The sequence below is a fragment of the Eubalaena glacialis genome, chromosome 19 (genome assembly GCF_028564815.1).
Source record: "Eubalaena glacialis isolate mEubGla1 chromosome 19, mEubGla1.1.hap2.+ XY, whole genome shotgun sequence".
Lineage (NCBI taxonomy): Eukaryota > Metazoa > Chordata > Mammalia > Artiodactyla > Balaenidae > Eubalaena > Eubalaena glacialis.
This window is the reverse complement of record NC_083734.1, coordinates 13116829-13124105: the sequence shown is the minus strand read 5'-3', so window position 1 is coordinate 13124105 and position 7277 is coordinate 13116829.

Below are 7277 nucleotides of genomic sequence, written 5' to 3'. Positions count from 1 at the left end.
TGGCAGAGACCGACACTCACACTCCACACTGCATGGGCCCTTGGGTGCTGCGTGTCCCCCCCGCCCCCCATCAGCCACGCACTCTCCTGCCTTTGCTCTTCGGCCTGGCTGCTGCAACTGTTGAGTGTGCAGGGGATTTTTTGCACTTTTCGTCATCTTTGTGAAATTTGTATATTTCAAGCATCCTGGCCCGGAACTTTTAGACTTTAAGTGATTCAGGGTCGGTGGGCCTTCTAGGCCTGAACACCTGGAGTTACGCTGGCAGCTAGTGCCAGCACCTATGGCTGTAAACTTGTGTTGATACTGTTTTCCACTCCTTCTCAACCTCTTTTCCTACTCTTCCCCTCCCGACTGGGCATCATCACTCCCCGGTACCCAGCACTGTCCCACATCTCAGGGACCTTGGCCTCCACTGTGCCTCCACATGGGGTGCTTTTTCCTCCTTCTCCTCTTGTCCAAACCGCACCACCACTCAGATGCCGCCTCCCCACTGATGCCACTTCCTCCACGTCCCCGAATCCCTGCAATGATCGTGCTGCACCCTTCCCCCTCCAGAGGGGCCCAGCTCATTTCATCCCTCCTCACAGCCCTCTTAGCACCGTCCACCATGCAGTCTAGCAATTTCTATGCGTCACCGTTTTCTCTGCTCCCTGCCCTGTGAACTCCACCTGGGCAGGGCACTTGCCAGATCCATGTCTTTACGAAAAAAAAGCTGTGCTGGGAAATGAGTGAGATCAGATACAGACCCTTCTAGCTCCCATTTCCATAGGAAGTTAGAGAGATTCATGTTCCGGCAGTGGCTGGATTCCAGAAAACAGCAACTGAAGGAATGGGAGGCTTCTCAAGCCTGCACGTTCAAGTGAAAGTTCAGGCAGTGAAAACTCAGAGCATGTGGCTGGGCTGTGACAATAACTCGGCTATGATCTGATGCCCAGATCCAGGTGGAAAAAGAGGCAGCCTCACCATTTCGCATCCTGTGAATAGGACAGACGATGACTACAGGCTCGTTTCCCCTCCTGCCTGTTGTTCTGCATTCAGGAGGGCCTGAGTCTTTCTCTGATTCATCCATTAGGTGGAAACCCTGCTGCAGGAAGTATGCCCGGCCACAGAAAGCCCCACTTCCAACCAACACCCATGTGTGCATCCCATCATTCAACACCCATCCACTGACACTACTGGGTGCCCAGCCCTGTGCTGGGGGCACAGAGAGGACTGAGACCCCGTCGGAGACAGAAACCAGGTGCTGGCTGGGGCAGGGGAACCACAGCAGGGCCCGGGGTGCTGAAGAAGTCTTCATGGAGGAGGTGACAGATGAGCTGGGCCTGGAAGTGGAACAAGGCTGGGCTGGGACTAGGGAAGAGGATGGAGATCCCCAGAGTAGCTGATGAAGAGGAAGTCAGTGGGGTCAGAACCAGATGGCTGTCAGCCCTGAATGCCAAGGAACAAGATGTGGACATTATTGCTCAGATGGCAGGAAGCCATGAGAAGCTTCCCATCAAAGTCTGTTCATAGGATGGGGATCGTATTGGTGATTAAAAGGCACAGGAGGCTAATGAGAATGAGAAGAATTGATGTGTTTGAGCCCATGCTATGCAAAGGAAAACACTGTTCTAACACTTTACAGGCACTCACTCGCTTTATTCTCACATCTCTAAGAAGGAAATATTTTACAGATGAGGAAACTGAGGCACAGAGCAATTATATTACTTACCGGAGGTCACACAGTTAGTAAAAGGTGGAACCTGGATTTGATCCCAGGCAGCCTGGCTCCCGAGCCTCTCTAGCACTCTGCCATCCCTCCGGAAGGCTCAGGGCTCTTTCTTAGCCATGAAAATCAGCCCCTGACCTCACACCAAGAGCTGGGGGCCAATCAGACCAGGCCCTCCCAGCCCTGGGGCCAGGCAGGTGGGGACAATGCCCTTTCATTCAGAAGCCCCAAACCTGTAGCACCCTCCTGCTCAAAACAAGCATCCCAAGAAGCTCAAAACCCCAAAACAAACACAAATCAGGTCCAGGCCATATGCCAGGCCTGGCTCTCCCAGGAATGTCTCCCTTTGGATAAGGCTGGCTGCAAAACCAAAAATAAACCTGCTTCCCAACTAGCAGCTCTTAACAGCCCGGCAAGAGAGCACCTATTAGCAGGAGGCTCAATAAACCTTTCAGTGATGTTCTTTCATGCAGCTTTGCCTCATTCTCTGACTGGTCCAAATCTAACCAGACTCAGTAAGCATGAAGCAGCCCACACAGTGCTATCAGTCAGTCAGTCAACAAACCCTGAATCTGCCCTGCAGACCCTGCACCTGATTCCCTACTGGAGACCAAGCTTCTCCCAGGACAGAGGGAGGGACAGGGACTAAGAGGCCATTTGCTCTAGGCTGGGAGGGTGAACAGGGACAAGATAGTCTGCACTGCCAGGCCTGACGTGTGCCCAGCACTTGTGCCCCACGGCAATGCACCTGTCAGAATCAAACATTCTGCAGAGATGGGGGAATTTCCAACCGTGTTTTGGGGTGTCTGATGGAGATGGTGCTTCTGTTTTACATAAGATTCACAAATTCACCAATATGGACTAAAGGATGGTCTTGAGAAAAGACTTTGCCCAGCAAAGGCCTGGTTTCGCCTCTGGGTCTTTCTCAACCCCAGAGCCAGGAAGGACACTGCCCACCACCTGGGAGAGGCCTCCCTTCCCCTCTCCCCAATCCAGGTGAGACATCCTGGGGTACAGCTCTCCTCCTCCCCTCTCTGCCCAAAGCATCCATCTGCATCTGGCTTCCGTTCAGGCTTTTGGGAGCTGGTCCAGCACCCGGCCTTGATCATTCTCGTCTCCTACTGAGCATCTCCTAAAGAGGGATGGAGAGTTGGGTTTGCAACCCATGGATGAAGAGCCAGAGGAAGCCGACCAAAAACAGAGAGTGGAGGCTAGACAAGGACCCAGGGCTCCTGCCTGCCGGCCCAGCGCTCCTTCACTCCAGAGAGGACTACGCACCGAATCCTCCAGCCACAAACCGCTGGCCTCTGCAGCAGCCAAAGCCTCTTCACCCCAGGATGCCTCTGGTGCAGATAATACACAGTGATAATAGCAACCTCCGCTCTCACTTACCAAGTGCTCACAATTAGCTAGGCTAAGTGCCCTACGACTCCGGCACCACTTAAGACTCACCGTGGGCTTTGAGGAAGCCACTGTTATTACCCCCAGGTTTCAGATGGGGTAAGTGAGGCGCCGAGAGGCTAGTTGAACAGCCCGTAGTCACACAGCTGGGAAGAGGCATACCCCAGCTTTTGACAGCTCACTATGCTGTCAAACGCTTTTAGATGTTTCTAAAAGCGAACATCCAACTACAGAAGGGACTCACCAGCTAGACGCAGGCACACCCCAGACCCAGCAGGCGCGGCGAGCTCAAAGGCCGTTCTACTCGAAGGGAGAGTTGAGCTGCTGTGGGGAGAAGAGGTGCCTCCCCTGCCTCCCTCCGTGAGGGTCCACGGCCCCTCCCCGGGCTGCGGCTGCTCCGCACTGACAGGGATGGGCTGTGGGCGCGCTCTGGCACTCAAGGAAAACGTTTCCAGCAACGGTAGCAGCTGCTGTTGCTGAGGCTCCGATTCCCAGAGGACCCCAAAGTCTTTCCCATCATTTTTGCCCTTTTTTCAGAAACCACTTAGCTGCTGCCCTTCCTCCAACCATGCCAGGGCCACAATGCAATTAGCCACACGCAGCCCAGAACCAGCCAGAGCTGGTGACCTCAGCTCTCAAGGAAGAAGGGCGCTGCTCAGGCCTCCCAAACCCACCACTCCTGCAGACAGGGTGGTCTGGGGAAACAGCTCAACAAATGCACTTTCACAACCAGAGATGTAAATGGAGCACTGCTCCATTTTCAAAATGCAGAAGGAATGGGAAGGGTCGTGTCACCCATCATGCAGTCCTGGCCTGGCAATTAGGGACCTCCTGGTTTTGAGTGCTGCCTTTGCACCAACTCTGTGTGACCTAGAACAAGTCCCTAGCTCTCTTGGGCCTCTCATTCCCTGTGTGCCCAAATCTGGGGCAGGGATGATGGTGGGGGCACTTCTGCATCTGCCAGTTCCGGCCTTTCTCAATTGGGGTTCCTCACGGAACCACAGAACAGAGAAAATGATGAGGGTTTATTTTCTAACGCCTCCTAGTATGATCCTAAAGGAACAAGAGAAAAGTTAATTCATCACTTCCAATAGGGCTTCATTCCCTCCCGGAAACTGGCTGAGAAAAGTCTCAAAGTCTTACCAGGTGTGCATACAGGCTGCCGCCCAAAATGCCTGAGAAGCTGACCTAGCAGCTGCCCCTGGGAACTCGATAGGACTCCAATAAGCTGCGGGTCAGACACAGCCTGAAAAGAGCAGCCACATGCCAGAAAGGCCTCTTGTAGCCCTGCCTGGAGTAGCTTACGAGCTCCGACCCCTGAGTCAGGCACTGAAGTGCAGACACCACATGGATCCGGCATGCCTTTCTACAGTTTACAAAAAGCTTTCGCCACCCACTCTCCTAGGCCACGCGACAACCCTGCACAGTGGGAGGGTAGAGACTGTCGTAGCCATTTTACAGATGAGAAATCTGTGACATCTAGCAATTAGATGATTGCCCAAGTCACACTGCTGGTTGGGCCAGGAAGCTGGGCCCATTCCACCACGCCATACCATGTCCCCTGCTTGCACACCTTTTCATATGTGTGCCGTTTGATATGTGCCTAAAATTGAAGCTAAAATGCTTCAATTAAAATGAAACTTGGGGGACTTCCCTGGCTGTCTGGTGATTAAGACTCTGAGCTTCCACTGCAGGGGGCTCGGCTTCGATCCCTGGTCAGGGAACTAAGATCCCACATGCTGCACAGCCAAAACAAAAATAAAAAATAAAATGAAATGAAATTTTGGAATGACTAAGAACCTACTGTATAGTGCAGGGAACTCTACTCAATACTCTGTAATGGCCTATATGGGAATAAAATCTAAAAAAGAGGGGATATATGTATATGTATAACTGATTCACTTTGCCGTACTGCAGAAACTAACACGACATTGTAAATCAGCTATACTCCAATAAAAATTAATTTTTGAAAAAATGAAACTTGGAATTCATTCTTTTTTTTTTTTTGGAAATTGTGGTAAAATACGTATAACTTAAAAGTTACCGTTTTAAGCATTTTTAAGTGTACAGTTGAGTAGCATTAAATACACCTCGGTATGGAGACAGTGCCATGCAGACACTGGGTCAGGCACAGCCCCTGGCTCACACACTGCCTGGGCCAGGCCGGGGTCTCAGCCCTGAGCTGCCCCCCGGGCACAGGGGGGGAGACATCTGAGAAAGGCACTGAGAGAACCGGCCAGCCCAGGAGCAATGTCCAGCAAAGTGGTGGGTCACACTTCTCCACCAGGACCGTCCCCTTAGCCTCCAAGGTGATTTTTGCCTCTGGTGAGGACAACACGTGTCACTAAATGTGTCCCCTTTGTAACAGAGCCACTGGGGCTCACAACATCCCAGAGTCTACCTGGTACCGCACATGCTCCGAGGGCTGCAGGGGAAATCCTGGCCCTTCTCCTCCTTCCCCGACAGCTCCATGTTGGTCTCCTTGGCTGCCTCTCCTCGCCAAGCCTTTCCCCTCCACACAGGTGCTCCTTGGGACCCTTACCTCCTTCTTCCCCTCTCTGAGACCCTCACCCCTCCAAGAACCCATCTGACATTCCCAAGCCAGCGACTCCTTCACCCGGGGGGTCCAGCCCTGCCCTCTCCCCTGGGCTCCATCCCTGCCTCCCGGAATCTCCAGGTAAAGACCACAAACCCCTTCCCCTCAGCACAGCCCAAGATGGACTCCTCTTCCCTCCACATTCCCTCCCCTCAATGCCCCTGCCTATAAAGGCACCAACTTTCTTCTGGTCACTAAGTCCGGCATGCTTTGTCCTCTCTACCCTCTCCTTCTCTGTCCTCGCTGTCTGGGCTGTTTCTGTGGCTCACGTCCATCCCTCTCGGCAGCTGGCAGACAGTTCTCACCAGAAGTCCCAGAAGTGCCTCCTTTTCCCAGTCTAGGCTTCCCAGCCTGCCACCTCCCAGTCCATAGTCCTAGAACATTGTCCTGATCGTGGCCCCCTTACCAATCAAGGCCCCACCCCTCCACCTGGCACCCTGAGCCCACATCCCCAGTCCCCTCTCCCACCGTGGCCCACCTCCTCCTATCACCTAGACACACCTCCTCCCCAGTCACACCAACGGTGCCTGCCTCCACGCTTTTCCCTCGCCCTCCCTCTGCCCAACATCCATCCCACTCAACCCACCGTTACGGCCCAAGTGGCAGGTGAGACCTATGGATGCTGAGATTCTATCATTCAAATCCCACCTCCTCCAAACGATGCCTTCCTGGGACTACTGGTACATTTGATCACAATGACAACAATAATGGCAGACAGAGTGCCAGGTTCTGGGATAAGCACTTTATATGCACTATCTCATTGGACCCTTGCAAAGTTTCACGAGGTGAGTACCATTTTGTCCCCACTTTACAGATGAGGAAATGAAGAGCAGACAGGCTACGTAACCTGCCCAAGAACAGTGACAACTGTACTAGTCTCAGCTGGAGCTTCCTAAAATTTGTATTGAGCTTTAACTTCTCTGATGTTTGTACCCGGCTTTGCAGATTTTAATGGCTCCTGGGTGACACAGGCTCTGGCGCCCTCCGTTTCCCTCTCCAAGCCTAGCTCCGTGACTTTCCCAAAGGTGCATGCTGGCCCGGCTTTATCTGAACAGCACCTGCCCTGAGTGGTTCCACTAAAGTTCAGAAAACAGTGTTGGGACAGGACCTCAGGGCTGGGCCTCACCACCATCAGTGTGGTTTCTGGGTCGTAATTTGAAACACTGTGTTCTTGGATCTATGTAATGATGTGCCCATTAAAACTCCTTGTAAGTAGATCATGTTTTAATGATGACCTCTGGGAGCGGGCACTCCCTCCAAGCTCTGATGGGTACCAGAGGCAGCACGGGAAAGTGCTGGAGGTCTCACAGCAGGTGTCTGGTGTGACCTAGACTAAAACTGCTAACGTCAATAATGGCCACAGGTCTCTCTCTCTTTCTGTGTTACCACCATGGGGCACAGTGACCCTGGCAATGGGAGCCTAATAGATTTTTTTCATCCACCTGGGTTCTTCTCGGATTTGAAACCAGACTTTCTGGCACAGCTAGAAACCAGCAAACTCCCATGGGCTGAAAAAGGCTGATTACCAAAGTCGGGAACACTCATCCTGCCACCTCGGGAGGAACCTGGTGG